This window comes from Ixodes scapularis, unplaced genomic scaffold (genome assembly GCF_016920785.2).
Source record: "Ixodes scapularis isolate PalLabHiFi unplaced genomic scaffold, ASM1692078v2 PGA_scaffold2__306_contigs__length_199485367, whole genome shotgun sequence".
NCBI classification, from domain to species: Eukaryota; Metazoa; Arthropoda; class Arachnida; order Ixodida; family Ixodidae; genus Ixodes; species Ixodes scapularis.
The window spans coordinates 191,537,970-191,551,988 of NW_024609857.1; the positions used below are offsets into that span (position 1 = coordinate 191,537,970).

Genomic DNA, 14,019 nt, shown 5'->3' on the forward strand with positions numbered 1-14,019 from the left:
GAACGCGGACCGGTCTATAAATCAGCAGGGCTAGGCGTGTACCTTCTGCCACACGCGCGTAGTCTCTCTGACGTGCTGTCTTACGCCGCGATAAAGCGTCGATCTACCAGAAGGTCGGCGTTCGCGCGATATTGTTTAAAAAAAATCCCGAGTCTTTACAGTCAAAAGCTCTATGGAAGGCATCGAGCGGGTGCTTGAGGCGGAGCTTTGCTGGCGACCTTTCTTATTTCCCCAAACGATAGGAGACGCCTGGGAGGTACAGGAAACCTTAAAGGCCCGTTCACATACTTGCGTTTTGTTTGGACATTGTGCCTTAAGACCTCTTAAAATTTCTTAGGACGAGAGAACACACTGGCACGCTGGCGCCATCTATGTGTTGAGCTCAGAACTCTATTTTGCTAGAACGAAGGCTTTGCGGTATTTGCGAGATCAAATGTATCATTATCTATGAGAAATTGCCGTGTATAGCAATTGCCAAAAGCTTTCCAATTCAAGAAGAAAATAATGATGCACAAAAAAGTAGTAAATAGACAGACACTTGTAGTGCTGTACAGCTTCCCGATAGATGGCTCCAGTGTGTTTTGTCGTCATAAATATATTTTAAGATGTTTTAAGGCACACGGTTCTAAGGAGGTGGCTATAGACGCTTTGCAGCAGCTTTGCATGGACGCCGCCATAACTGACCTTCAGTTTTTGTTTCCTCTTATTCCGTTTATTTCACTTCATCATTACCATAGCAGGACAGGTTATTGCCATATTAGATTCAACTGTGTCCTTTTCTAAAGCATCGGCCTTTGTAGAGGATCGTCAATTACCGTTTCAGTTGCTCGGCATCTCGGTAAGACAAGAGAAGGTCAGCAATGGCGGCTGTAATTTGGCGCGTGTGTAAAGCGTCTATAGGAAGTGAACGAGCCTTAAAGAAGACAACGGTTGGCTGTTTTTTGTTTGTTTTGGCGCTGAGGTCTGTTTGAAAATATCGATATAGTTCAAATTGTATTCTTGAAAATACTCTGAATTTCGCTTCATCTCTGTCATATGTAATGAAAAACATGCGCACTTGACAGTGATGTCTCGTTCATCGCCATGCAGTATGGTCACATCAACCGACATGTCTGGCACACAATGTAGAAAAGCGATCTAGCCTTTTGACTTGCTTTCTCCTATACAAGTTGCGTCAAATGTGGTGTCGCAGAAAACGGCGTGTCCTGCGGCGACCTCCACGGAGGGCGCTAAAGCGGACTGAACTGACGGGTCGAGACCCTAATGTCGGTTCCGCAGAGCTCGCTCTCGACACGTGTTGCTGCGAAAGACATTACACGACTCGGCGGATACGGTAAATGTCCGGCAGGTGACGACCCTCCGCTACAAACCCCGAACCGGAGCCGCGCGCGTGATCGACCGCCGCAACGACCGCGGTCCTTGGCCCGCACCGACCGAACCCGAGGCCTCGAACTCTTCTCTGTATCTTTATGTGGACACCTGCTCCGCGATGGCGTGTCGATTGCGTCAACGACGCAGAGCACTTTTACGCTTTCGCTACTTTCTCCCTTGAGCGCATGTTTTGTTCATTTTATTTCGCTTTATCCGTCTCGGTCATTGTTTCTCCTCTTTTGTTAGCGTTGCGCGTCGCCGTGATACGGACGTCCAGGCCGGGATGTTTATGGCGGGGCCATTGTGTCTCGCCCGTTTTGTGACGGAGTCCCTTCTTGGCAGCCGGCTTCGGCGTGCAGATAAAAAAATTCCGGGTCTGGTTTGGCCCAACCCGCGATGAGGTGAGCAGCCGCCTAATAATCTCAGCATAACACATCGGCGGCAATGTTGTCATCTACACTGTCATCTATGCGGTCACGAGGGCTTAAAAAACCTCTGACACGCCCAAAAAAAAAATTTTTTTTTCATGCTAGGTGTTGAAATGGCATATCAGGGCATTACAAAAAATTTTTTCACTATAGAGTTGCGTAGTTTCTTTTTTTATAAAAAAATAGAAATATGAAGCCCAATTCAAAGTTCCCGCCTGTGCACTGTGACGTAACAGTGCACCACAAGGTGTCGGGGCGGTCAGAAGGGAGGAATCGCCGGAAGTCACGCGAGTTGTATCTCTCCTCGTGCTTACCGCGAGCGCGTGTAATATCTTTTTAAAAATATGTTAATTATTCTCCGCACCTCCAAGAGCGATCCAAGCAGACAAAATTTATTTTATTTGCTTTTCATCGCTTAATGTTGCCGTAGAGGTAGAAGAAGCGGAGTCAGTGAATTGACGTGATAACTACAATGCCTAGAAGGTGCTGTGTGAGGGACTGTCCCGGTATTTCAGCAACCGAAGACGTCCCGCTGCATGCATTTCCGAGAGACATACAACAGATGGACCTGCGGCTGACTGGGGTTCCCGCAGGACAGATATTAGAATACGCGGGGAGGCGATGGATATGCTCGATGCACTTTAGTGATGAAGATTACAACCTTAGGCGAAGTTTACTAAAACTCACAGGTCTCGATGTGAGACCTCAACTGCAGGTCTGTAAGTTTCTTGCTCATCTCCCTGCAGCAGCGGCACTCAAGAGGCTTGAATTCAGGCATCACGACGCATCGGCTGCATGTGCACCTAGTAAACAAGTTTTGCTCATGTTCTAGACAAAACACATACTTTATGCTTGACGTTTACTGGTACTTGGTACACTCACCAGTTCTTAATCTTTATGCGACAGGCATCTTCAGCCTGGAGAGTATCCGATGATTCAACGACCTCGGTGTCTCAACCTTCAGCAATGTGATCACGCGTGTCGTATGCAGGCAATCCTAATTTTTGCCAGCGTTCTAAAATTTCTTTTTTTTAATTGATAGCTTGTTTTGGTGCCCAGTATAGCTCTGTATCATCGGACTGACGGCATGCACTCGTACACTGGCTTGTACTCGCAATGCTTTCATCATTGACCTCCATCACGTCGATCCACTGACTCTTCGTCCTAAACTTTTACAGCACGCAAACTAACCGACGGTGCAGCGATAAAGAGCTATGCTCTGTTTCACCTTATTATGTACCCCAGGAAAGGCTACAAGCGCGAGCTCCTTGCTATGGAGCACATCTCGGCGGCACACGCTCTCATGACTCAAGAGCGGCTGTCAATGCTATGAGCTCGCGCTTCTAGCCTTCGCTGCGGTACAACATAAGGTGAAACGAAGTATAGTGGAACTCAAACTTCGTTTTCTACGATCGCTCGTACGAAAAGCAGAAAAAAAAAAGTCTTAGGCACTGTCGCGGAGAGCACGAGGGGTGAAGCTCACGTGACTTCCGGCGAACCCACTTTTAGTTATGTAGGTTGATGTCTCCCTTCTGACCGCCCCGACACCTTGCGGTACACTGTTACGTCACAGTGCACTGGCGGAAACTTTGAATTGGGCCTCGTATTTCTATTTCTTATAAAAAAAATTACGCAACTTTATAGTGAAAAAATTTTTGTGTAATGTCCTGATAGGCCATTTCAACGCCTAGCAAGAAAAAAAATATTTCTTTTTGGCGTGTCAGAGGCCCTTTAAGGCTCGTTCACACAGACCCGTTTTCTTACGTTACGTTACGAAAGTGACCGGGAAATCTGTGCTTCGTATTAAGCGTGGCTACCAATTCAAGGAATACGCGAAATTCGAGACACGAATGTTTCGGTGACTGAGACGTAACGTAAGAAAACGGTGCTGAGTGAAGAGTTGAACCGATCTCAGCTGCTTACGTTACGTTAGGACGAGCCTTGTATCCTTGGTTGCCACGGTAACTCACCGTCCTAGCTCGTCTTCACCGAAACAATCGCGTCTCGAATGTCAGGTGCCAGCCTATAGACCAACACGCGGCCCTGACGTCACGCAGCTGCGGTGGCGCTGTCGACGGCACGGCGCGTGCGCACACGCTTCATTCCTTCCGAATTTTGTTTCTGCGCATGCGCAGTGCCCACACCTGGTGTGGGCAAATGCGCGGTTGTTTGTAAACAGCGTGTCGGTTCATATCCTTGAAATGGTAGCCACGGTTAATACGAACCACAGATTTCCCAGTGACTTTTTGTAACGTAACGTAAGAAAATGGGTCTGTGTGAACGAGCCCTTAGACTTGTAAAAGCGTGACACGCTGGTTTTGCGCCGGTTACTCAGTGGTAGCCATGAGCGTTCTCGTGACCGTTGAGTGTGCGCTAGCTGATAACAGACTTACGTACAATTCACACCGTCAAGCAAGTGAAGCTGCAGTTCTTGAAGAAGAATAAAGTTGGGATATTTAGAGCGTGAAAATCCCACCACGAAATCTTACGCGGTCTTCTATCCAGACGCCTATGTGAACTGACACCTATGTGAACTGGGGAATTCACATATGAGCACTTGCTTAGGTTTTTTTGCGTTACGTCCTCAGTCATCGGGACATCTTTGCTTCGTACGTCGCGTGAAAAACTACTTTTTGAATTCGTGCCCGGCGTCATACGAAGCACGGTTGTCTTGATGACTCTTGATGTAAGCAGACGTGAGCTTCCGAAGCACAATGTAATGTAAGCAAATCGTACTGTTTGGACGGACCATTAAAGGGATACTGAACCAAAAAATGTAGTGTCCATAATAAGTGGCGCACCTTCTTTCCACGAGCCAGCAGCCGCCGGTGTGCGCGAGCACACGCAACGAAAATGACGCTTAAGAGGACAGTGAAATGCATGGGCTTCGGGCCAAAGGAGAATAAAGACAGGCTTTTCATCTCTACAAGTGAAAGCTACGTGCTTGTTAGACCAATTAACCGCTTACCTTTTACACCAGACACCACTGTGTAGATGAAAGACTTGTCTTTATTCTCCTTTGGCCCGAAGCCCATACATTTCACTGTCATCTTAACCGCGAATGGAGGTCTTTGACGTCATTTTTGTTGCGTGTGCTCGCGTACACCGGCGGTTGCTGGCTCGTGGAAAGAACGCGCGCCACTTATTATGGACACTAAATTCCTTGGTTCAGTATCCCTTTAAGGGGTATTCACATGGTTGGGAAATCCTTCCCTTTGCTCCCCGGGATGCGCATCACGTGGTAACAACGTCACGCTTTTGCGCTGAGCCGCGATGACGTAAACATCCCAGGGGGGTGGGGGATTTTTTGATCGGGCCGCGCGAACGCTCCCCGCCTTGGAGTGGAATATCTCTTTGCAATTGGCGGTATTGTGCTCGCGTATCTGGCAACTTCCCAGATTTTGCTCAGCGAGATACCGGCGGTGGCATCGGGATCGCCTAACAAGTGGCTTTAACTGTTGCGCATGTCGTCCGTGGTAGCGAAAGGCTGTGCTTTTCATGCTCTCCGATCAAGAAATGCTCGGCGCCAAGCCCAGCCCCGTGCTACCAAGTTTGGACCCTTCTTCTTAACTTCAAGGAGGCCTTAATCTTCAGATCAATCAAGAAGAAGCGACCAAAACTTCTAGCCAACCTGGCCAAGACCAACCAGAAGCCATGGACACGAGGACCGCTGCCGCACGGCAAGGCAACGCCGGACCCGTCGCTCACACGACGGGGAAAGCAGGCCAGGCCAGTACAACGCCCTCGATACTGGAGAAACTGACCTTCGAGGTTCCCAGTGTATTTCAATTCAGTGAGCGAGCCACATTTCTTTCAGCTAGCACGGCGCCCTCAGCCGAGCAAGCCTTGAGGGCTCTCCTTTCGACCATCTCAAAGGAAAGCCTGATCGACATCTTCAAGAGCGTTCTTGGCGAATCTCACAATATATTTCCCACAGCCAAGGCAAAGAAGAAACCGACGGTCAAGAAGGCCCCGGCAAGTTCCCCAATGTTGGTCGCAAGCGAGATGGTTCCGCTGGTACCGGTGGTGCCAGCCGCTACGCCTGCACTTCGAAACGCCACGTCTGACAAAGCCGCGACGAGTCGGCAACACGGCGCGGCGCAAGCTACGTAAGAAGTCAAGAACACCGCAGGCGTGGCACAAGCTGCGGCCGAAGAACAGTTACCAGAGGACAACTGGACAGTCGTCACTAACAAAAAGAAAAGGAAAGGGTCAGGGGAGACCCAACACAGCCAGCTGCCGTCGCCGCCGCTACATCTCGCCAACGCCGTCGACAGTATGAATACAAGATCCGCCTCACGAGAGCACGTATACCGATCAATCCACTTCTACCCCACCTCAAAATGCACATCTCGGGCACCCACAAGAACGCATCGTTCACCATGCATCTAATCGAGAAAGCCAACACGATCTGGGTCAAGACCGACTCGAAGGAGGTGGCAGAATTCCTTGAGAAAATAACGGAAGTTAAGATTGAGGACTAAACCATTCCCGTAGAAGTTTTCCGCACGTACGGCAACACCTACTCCAAAGGTGTAATCTACGACATATACACAAAGGCACAGGACCCCCATGACGATGTTCTTAACCTTGAACTAGAATCAGAGAAAACCCATGTTGTTGCTGCTCTGCGCCCTGGGAGAATGCAACACAGCAGTGCTCACGTTTGGCGGCGAAAAGCTGCCGCGCGCGTCCTATATGGAACGCGGTACACGCGGGTCTTTCCGTACAAACCAAAAGCAGTGACATGTACCAACTGCCGCCGTATTGGACACAAGCCGGACATATGCCCGAATGCTACAGTCTGCACCGCATGCGGTAACCACCACGACCCAAATCAAAAGGGATGCCCCACCCCTAACGCACCTTTCTGTCAAGGATGCAAGAAGGCGGGACGTCTCGGCACGGACCGCGCGTGCCCGACTTGGCAAGGAACGAACAAACAAATGCGCGAGGAAGTAAGAAAGTACAAGGAGGTGCATAAGCTCCAACAACAACGGGTGATCGCGACCAGAGACGTTAGGACTCCAGTCCCACCTAGCGCTTCCTCTCTGTTGGCCGACTTGCTCAAGGAAGGCAAAAACCTTGCAGCACTTCAGACTCTACCACCACCGGCACCGGCAGTCCAAGAATTGCGCAACACCTGCGCATTCCTCAAAGCCCAACTGGCCATAGTCCAAGTTCAGCAAGAAGAAAATGATCAGTACAAATCAGCCCTCAGCCAAATGAGAGCACTCACATCAACCTTCATCAAAGCATGATAAGAGTGCTTTAATGGAACTGCCTGAGGCTGCGCAAGCGGGCGGCGGAGTTCAGGGCACGACTGTCAGATAAGCCTGATGAGAAACCTGACGCCTTGCTGTTTGAAGAAACCAATGTCACCGACATGAACTTTACAGGCTACTCGGCCTACTCCAGCCCATCCATTGCATCAGAGCGCCCAGGTAAATCAGCTGTACCCCCGGGAAGATTGTTGTTTATGTCAAAACTGATGGGCCCCAGTACCAAATAGACCTTAATTTCACTGCAATGAAAATGAAGAAGTAGCGGCGGTCCAAGCCTTGGTCCTGCAGCAAGCCGTCATCTTCACGTCTATCTATTACAGACCCCTACAGAGGAAGATATATAACCACGGGTGGACCGCGCACCTGCACGACCTCCACTCACGGGATCAGAAACTTTACGCCGGGGACTCTAATCACCACTGGGCGTAAGGCTACGACACCGACCACGAGAGTGCGGAGGAGCTACTGGGCGAGATGCAGGCTTACCGTGTACATCTCGTCAACAAGGCAGGAACCAAAACGAGGATTGGAGATGTCAGACAGAAAGACACTACCCCGGGCCTCACCTGGACGTCAAACACACACACACAACACCACAAGTGGAAATGCTCCAAGGATCCCTGGGGCAGCGACCACTTCCCGTTTTTCCCCGAGTTTTCGCTTACAAGAAAGGTCAAAGAAAAGACCAAGTAAAGAGCAGTCAAGACTATCCACGGGGATAACTTTAGGACCGCGCTAGAAGCAGACGAGTGCACGGGATCCAGCTTTGAAAGTCTTCTTAAGAGCGCCATGAAAGCAGCCACAATAGAATCAAATGTCGAAGAAGGCGCTCCGACTCCTGACCTCCACCTACTGTATCGTATTGCGCTATACAAGATAGCCACGTGATGAAGCGATGAAGTGCTCGCGCTACCAACGCGAGCGCCCGGTACATCGTTCGGAGCTTTTGGGCTGAATGGACACACGCTGGAAACTGTGGGACTTAACGTCGAACTGATAATGATGTCGCAATAATAAACATCGATACATGGTGTCAGAAGTGGCCGGACCATCCCACGACACGTCGGAACAAGTAAGCGCTTAAGAAGCAACAGCCTGGAGAGATGGACCTACTCAAACCCCCGACCCACTTCGTATGACAGGTGACATAGGCCAGAACTGGAAGTTGTTCAAGCAAAAGCTGGAGCTATACTTCACCGTAACGGAGCCACACGGCAAGCCGTTAAGGGACGATGCGAAGACTGCGCTACTGTTAAGCTTGGCGGGAGAGGATGCCATCGAGATCTTCAATAATTTCACGATCGCCGAAGTTGAGAGCGCCAACAACTACGAGACCGTCGTAAACAAGTTCGACAGTTACTGGGACGCTCAAACGAACGAGAGTTACGAGCGGTACATGTTCCGAAAAAGGATCCAGGCAGAAGGAGAGACCTTCGAGCAGTTCCTTCGAGACGTGAAGAAACGAGCACGTTCATGTAACTTCGGAGGGCTGACAGAGTCAATGATTCGCGACCAAGTTGTTATCGGAATCAACGACGACCACCTGAGGTGAAACTCTTGCGAGACAAGCAACTTACGCTGGCGCAGGCCGAACAAATGGGCAAAGCGTCCGAAGTAGCAGCCCTTCAAAACGAAGCCTGGGGGCGGAAAGAGGAACACGTAGATCCTGTGAAGATAGAGACGGCAACGAAAGAACTACAAAAGAAATTCAAGTGTTCCAGGTGGGACCGGGAGCACAGGCCACGTAGCTGTCCCGCCTACGGGAAGACCTGCAGGGCATGTCAAGCGAAAAACCACTTCGCAGCCTGCTGTAAAAAAGCGTCGGTAGTCGGTGAATTGAAAGACGAAGACGACGACTTCGATATTCTCCACGTACAAGTTGACAGCCTCAGGAGCCAGCGAGACTGAACTGTGAAGGCAGTCATTGCCGGCGAAGAAGTGGTGTTAAAAGTTGATACGGGATCCCAAGCGAACTTCCTTCCCTACTCAGTCTACAGGAAGATTAAAGGGGCGGTGCAACAATTTGCGGCCTTTGGCTAATTAATTGCGGGAATTGATCCCAGCCACATATAAACGAAGGACCGAAAACTATTCTTTCCTACTTGCCCTAATTTTCATTAAAAAAAATCAAAGAAATTGGTATCTCCGGCACCCCTCAACTCAACATTGAAGCGGCACCAGCTTCGCCTGTGACGTCATTCGGAGTGGCGTTGGTTTCCGGTTGGGTTCTTCTGGCTTCCGTTTCCCCAGCGCTCGCCGCTCTCCCGCTCTCCCGTCGATTCCCGACCAACATGGCGGCGCGGCGGGCAGTCGAAGTCAAAGTCGAGGTCGAGACACCAGGAACAATAACGATTCCACGATACTACGGACCACGACCAACGCACTCCGTCGAGCGAGGGAAAGACAAAACGTCCGGGTTGCTCGTGTAGCCGCCGCAGGCGCCACGGGCGTCGACGGATGACGGCGACGGCAGGTTCTGTTGACTTGCGGTAGATGGCGCCACAAATAATTCATACCCTTTTAGCGGCAATATTAGGCTTTTGAAGCGTTTCTGCGTGCCTAAACAACAAGATTTTTTAAACTTAACCTTAAATTAAGCTTGCAATTGCCTAACACTATCACTTACAAAAAACACTGCGAATGACGTCAAACCACAGGTTCCATTTGCGGCCACCATGTGGCCGCAGGTTGGGAAAAAAAAGGGTTTTTTCTTTTGCGATTACGCACCGAAATAGAGGTATTTTGGGGTATGGTGGCACTTTTTCTTTTACTTATGCCGAAGTAAACAATATAAAAAATACAAGCTGCACATTCGTTCAGTGTTAAAATCATTGCACCGCCCCTTTAAGACCAGGGCTCCCCTTCGCCAGAGCGGTTCCATCTTGCGGTCCTACAGCGGAGGTGTGATCAAACACATGGGTGTCATCAACCAGCAGGTGACCTTCGATGGCCGATGCTGCAGCCTCGGTTTCTTCGTCGTAAAGAAAGGACGTCAGGCGCTACTAGGTCTCCAGGCAAGCGAAAGTCTTGGGCTGGTCGCCCGCAACGTGGCTTCTGTAACAACGAACAGCTCTGAGCAAATGCTGGAGGAATTTAGCGACCTGTTCAAAGGCACAGGGTGGGTACAACGCCGATACAAGATGGTGCTACGCGACGGCGCAACCCCAGCTGTCCACGCGGCTCGACGCGTTCCTCTGGCCTTACGAGAACAGCTGCGCGACGAGCTGAAGAGAATGGAGCAGGCTGCCATAATAACAAAAGTCAACGAGCCAACGGACTGAGTAAGTCCGCTCGTGATTGTCAAAAAGAAAGACGGAAAACTTAGAGTTTGTTTGGATCCAAGAATGATCAACGCGTGCATTAAGCGGGAGCACTACGAAATGCCGAGACGCGAAGATATAGAAGCCGAATTATCAGGAGCGAAAGTGTTCAGCCGGCTGGGCGCGAAGGCTGGCTTCCACAAAATCCCTCTTGATGAAGAAACATCGAGGATCTGTACGTTCGCTACTCCTTTTGGACGGTACAGGTTTCTAAGACTGCCTTTCGGAATCTCGTCCGCATCAGAGGTATTTGAAAAGACTTTGAACGAGATTTTTGACTCTCTGCCCGGTGTTCACGTGTACGTTGATGATATCTTGGTGTGGGGAACATCCAGGACGCAGCACGACCAACGGCTAAAAGGTGTGCTTGAAGCCGCCAAGCAAGCAGGACTCACTTTTTATCCAGAGAAGTGTAAAATCGGAGTCTCGGAAATTGACTTTCTGGGCGATACAATATCTCAGGAAGGAATAAAGCCAAACCGGGAACATATCGAGTCTATGAAACTGATGCCGATTCCATCCGACAAGCTAGGCGTGCAAAGGCTGTTGGGTGTAGTCAATTATTTCTCCAAGTACCTTCCCTCGTTGGCCGATAGAACGCCTTTGTTGCGAAGCTTAATTAAGCACGACGCTGTCTTTGAATGGACTCCTAACCACACCAAAGAGTGGCAAGGCATGTGCGAATGCCTAAGCAAAGAACCACTTCTTGCAATGTTTGATCCGCGTAAAGAAACGAAGGTAACGTCGGATGCATCAATGAATGGTCTGGGATCATCGCTTTTACAGCGTCATGGCGACAACTGGCGTCCCGTGGCGTACGCATCGCGGACGCTAACTTCAGCCGAGCAGCGTTACTCGCAAATTGAAAAGGAGGCTCTAGCAGTGACCTTTGGGTGTCAAAGGTTTCACTACTTTGTTTATGGCCGCAGGGTAATTTTGGAAACAGATCATCGGCCATTGATTGCAATCGCTCAGAAGGCAATTGGAGAAATGCCACCCAGATTGCAAAGGTTTTTTCTGCGGTTGCTAAAATATGACTTCGTTATGGAATATCTTTCGGGGAAACAGGTCCTTTTGGCCGACATGCTCTCGAGGGCCACGAATGACAAGTCAGGGGATGATACAACAAGCGAGGACGAGGTCGAAGTGCACGCCGTGAGTGTAGTGACAGCCTTTGTCAGTGCTACCACAATGAAGAGCATTGCCGAGGGAACCGCTAAGGACCCGTATTTACGCACCGTAATACAAAGCGTCAGCAACGGCGCGAGAGTAGAAGGAGAGCTAAAGCCTTTTGAGGGCGAGCTTTCAGTGGTGAAGGGTATTCTGCTGAAAGGCACAAAAGTTTTCGTACCCGAGGCCATGCGACCCAAGATGTTGAAGAGAATTCATCAAGGTCACATGGGCCTAAATAAGTGCAAAGCGAGAGCACGTAGATTCGTATTTTGGCCAGGTATTAACGCAGATGTTACATCTCTGATAAAACAGTGTGGGATATGCAGACGCTACGCGTACAGTCAGCCAAGAGAACCCCTTATCTTGAGCCCGACACCGGAATTTCCGTGGTACAGGGTTGGTGTTGATCTGTTCCAGTATGGAGGAAAATCATACTTATCCGTATATGATGCTCTTTCCAACTTTCCAGAAGTGGAGGAACTAAACGACACGTCGTCAAGCACGGTCATTGAGAAGATGGCGGCCATATTTGCGAGATACGGCATCCCAGTCGAAGCATGCAGGGACAATGGACCCCAGTTCTCAGGTCGAGAGTTCACCTTATTTGCTCGCAAGTATGACTTCAGACACATAACGTCAAGCCCGGAGTTCCCTCGGTCAAACGGTTTATCAGAGAAAGGCGTGCAGGTTGTGAAGCGGATCCTCAAGAAGACAAAAGAAAGCCGAGAAGATTTTTGGCTGGGTTTGCTGAGTTATAGATCAACCCCACTAGAAGAAGGACGTTCGCCAGGGGAGCTGCTGCAAGGACGAAGGTTGAGGTCAAGTCTTCCGGACTTCGGTGACCAGCCAGGTTTGAAGGGGCAGAAGCACGTCCAGACCGAGTATTCCAGAGGTCCAGTTCCGCGGTTGGAAGAGGGCCAGGTCGTCAGAGTCAGAAAGAGATGGTGGTCTAAGAAGGCAAAAGTCGTCGCCAAGACACGCCCGAAGTCGTACCAAGTTTTAACCGAGGACGGCAGGGTTATTCGGAGGAACAGGCAACATCTGCTACCGACAAGCGAGCCTTTCAGACCGAACAGACTGCAAGATGACACCCCGGACGAGGAAACTCATACAGGCTTACCGTCGGTGGTATCACCGGGCCATGCTTTAGTGCCTTTAAGCAGGCGTTCGCAATCTCCTCCACGAAGATCCCAGCGGCAAACAAGGCCTCCTGTGCGACTACACTATGACTGTAACTTTAATCAAGTGCCTTATACCCCTGTCAGACGGGCTAGTTTAGTGTCACTACAAGCGAGTGCACTTCAACCCGTTGAAACACACTCCAAGTGTGTTGGTGCTACACGGGAAAACTTAGTGTCACTCCAAAATGATGGCAATAACGATGGGTAAGTAATGGGCACGCAACATATTACAGTGCATACGCATTTTTTCATAAATAACTTCGTCGTCTTATTAGAAACACGTTACCACAAATTGTTGCGCTAAGTCACGAGTTTTAATCCAAATTTAAATCCAATTTCATCATTACGATCAGCCATTACAAGCCAGTGATACACGTCCGCACGCCGGTACGATACTCTGTTTCACCTTATGATGTACCGCAGAAAAGGCTACAAGCGCGAGCTCTTTGCTCTAGGGCATATCAAGGCGGCACAAGCTCTCGTGCGTTAAGAGTAGGTCCCAACGCTATGAGCTCGCGCATCTACCCTTGTCTGCGGTACGACATAAGGTGAAACGGAGTACAGATCGAAACGAGCAGAAGTAGGAATTGAACCCAGGGTTCCTGGGTTCTGCAGCGCGAGCCTTCGCTCCGCGTGCTCCGAGCTGGTGTACGCGAGCCCACTCGGCCACTCGCCACTCGCTACAATGAAACATCATGGAGTGTGTGGAGGACGAGCCGGAGGGCAATATCCGTGATGTTGGACAGTGGAAGCGCATGTTTGGGGCACTTTTCTCAGTGAGAGCCCAACGCCTTTCAGATAAGAGGCAGCTGGACCTGGATGCCGACGCACAGGCAAGAATTTCAAGTAACATCGATCAGCAGCTGCAGGCCAATGCCTTCACCATAGCCACTTTCATGACCGACAACGTACCCGTGATCAGTCGACAACGGTGGACTTTCCAGAGGAACGAACGGTGGTTCGAAGACACCTTGCCCCATTTGGGCGAGTTCTACTTCAAGAAAGCCTTTCGCGTCTCTCCTGCCACCTTCAGATTCCTGGTGGAGTCGTGCAGGTGCCTCCTGGCCTTCGTTGGCCGTCGCGCAGGAGCCAAGGCTGGAAACTAGATTAGCCGCTTGTTTTTCTACAATGCACTACTTTCCTGCCAACAGAAAACAAGTGCGCATCTAACATTAGTCCTATCAAAATAATACTAATTTTACGCACCGTTAATTTCTTCTGTTATTTTAACGCATTGAACACTGCTATCGAGATTACACAC

General features: G+C 49.9%; 1 pseudogene; it reads left to right on the forward strand.

The window, feature by feature from the left end:
* The first annotated feature begins 8,680 nt into the window (after nt 1–8,680).
* The window catches only part of LOC115317114, a 79,132-nt pseudogene continuing 73,793 nt past the window's right edge, over nt 8,681–14,019 (forward strand).